The following is a 2,616-nucleotide window of genomic DNA, read 5'->3' as shown; positions in this document are numbered from 1 at the left end:
AAATTCCAAGTGATTAGGCTGGTCTTATTTTAGCAATTGTTCAGTAAGTTTGAAATTATTTCCAAACAAAAAGTTTTAAAAAGGGATGGAAAAGAACAAATTTACATAATCACAACCCAAAACCATTTCTATTGACTCAAATTATTCATCATCTGATTCTGCATTTCTTAAATATATGTGTGTATATACATATGTATGTGTATATACGTACGTACATATATATATATATATATATATATATATACACATCTATATATGCTTAGGTTTACTTTTGGAGAGTAAAAACAGTTTCCTATATTAAATTGTTCTATTTACTGTTAGCAATATTTCATGCAGGGAGCAACTGATTTAGTTTAGATTTTAATCAGTGTTGCTCTTCTAGAAAGAGTTTTGCCCCAATTTCCTCCTTCCCTAGGACATGTTGACAGTTATTAGTGATGATGTTTCGGGAAGCAGGTTAATTTCTTAAAGTCGTAATTTACTCATGTGTACAAGATACAGTTTTTACAAAGCATTATTATTCTGCCTATTTTTGATCTTTTCAATGCCTGTTACTTTGATATTTTATGATGTAAATAAGAAAACAATCTCTTCATTTATTTCACTTTCTTTTTCTTGTACTACTTTCAATGTAAAAATAAGCCAACTAAAATTTTCGAAATGTCAAATCATCCGTTGACAGTAATTTTATCTTAAATGCCATCTTAGATTTAATCATATTGTTTTGGGTTTGGAATTAAAAATAGATTCTGGCTTAATAATCCCGTTTTTCTCAACTTCTTCAATTTGACAACATTTTAAGTAATCTTGGTTCTAATTATTATAAAAGCCTAAGCTAGTGTTGATGTTTTGTTGGCAATAAAGTTGAATGTAAAATATTTTTTTCCAAAGGAAGCATAAAAGTGAATCACTTTGGAGGGAGAAATTTGAAAGGATTGTTAATAGCTTTATAAACACCTCCAAAATGTTAGAGAACTGTGAGGAGTGTTTTTTAATAGTTGGGCTGGGAAAGAGAAAAACAGAAGGGATGTTACAATGCAAAAGGGAATTGTTAAATTTGTTTCAAACGACAGTCAGTGCAAGTACTTCTTGAAAATACGGAGATCAGTCTACAGTTGTGCCCCCTGTGCTATGCCACAAAAAGGGAGACAGACGAGAAACTGGAATCAATTGTCTACAAGAGGAGCTTGTGGTTTTGTTCATTTATATCAGATTCTTAAAAATATGAACTCAAAAATTTCAGATTAGCCCTGTTATATAATTCCAGTGGGAGTTGCATATTTGTTTGTTTGCTTAAATGGCATTGATTACAGCTCTAATCATTCTTTTTTATATAAAAATGAAAATTGTAATGACATTTATTCTAAGTTCATGAAAACAAATTATTGTAGTCCCATATTAGTAAAATGAGTGACATGAATTCTTCAGTTTTACATAGGCTTTTAATTCACTCATCCTTTCTTTTTTTTTGGAGAAATGTGAGTCCAAGTTGGAATATGAGTTTACATTGTTATTTTAATTAATTACAGATGAAGGATGTTAAGTAGATTTGTGTTGGTATTTATAGTCATGGTACTAAATTAAAGTGAGTTTAAATGGTTGTTAGTTAGATTTTCCAAAATTATACTAAAAGTTCTAGTTTAAATCCTGATTTCCTAGAAATAGATTTTATTATGACCATGTTAATTAATTCATAATGTTATATGGTAGATTTTTTTATACATTACATCTAATCCTCATAAGAACTATAAAGGGAAGGTATTTTTCTTCACTGTGATATAGTCCCATCTTTTTAAAAAATTCTGTACACCAGCTAAATTGAATATTTTTAGTCCTTCCTATGCCTCCAAGCTCCCACTCTTAGATTCCTCAGACTGAGACATTATCTCCTACTCAAACTTCCAATTTTCCTCCTTTGAAGTCTTAGCTTTAATATATTTTTTTTGTGGAAATCTTCCTTTTCCTCAATAAACTAGGTCACTTGTCCCTGCTCTAAGCTCCCACATTACTTTCTAAATTTCCGTGGTATTACTTATTTGGCTGTCTGAATCTTCCTCTAATCCTAATTCTAGGAAGGCAGAGGCCTAAACTCTTCTGCTTTTTAAGGTAGCCCAGGGCGTAGTATGGTGCATAATCGTAGCTCACTAAGAATTTTTTGTGGTAATGGTAGAATTTCTGTTTACACTGAAAAAACTAAAGTTGAAGGCAAAAAGTGAGCATGGGAAGTTTTACAGTCAGTAACAGGCAGAACTAGGATTCAAAGCAAGCTTGTTTTCCTTTCAACCCCATCTTGTTTTCACAATACAGGTTCCCTTGACATAGGCATATGATTAGTTTATGAAAGCAGAAATACCCAATGGTCTAATTTCTGGAGAGAGATAATTCGGAAGAATATTATCATCTGATTCATTCAGGTTCTACTAACCAGGGCTAGGCACATGCTCTTTGTCGGTAACAATGGAAAAGATGAGATTACAAGAGCTCATTTGATGTTGGATTCAATGTGAACCACCTAACAGGAACATTTGAGAATACATACTATGGTTTTCATTTGTTAAGTAAAGTGTAGTAATAATCAACACAGGATAAAGACAGACTGAGACAAACTGTGCTAAA

The sequence above is a fragment of the Equus przewalskii genome, chromosome 7 (assembly GCF_037783145.1).
Source record: "Equus przewalskii isolate Varuska chromosome 7, EquPr2, whole genome shotgun sequence".
NCBI classification, from domain to species: Eukaryota; Metazoa; Chordata; class Mammalia; order Perissodactyla; family Equidae; genus Equus; species Equus przewalskii.
Note: the sequence above shows the minus strand (reverse complement) of the source record.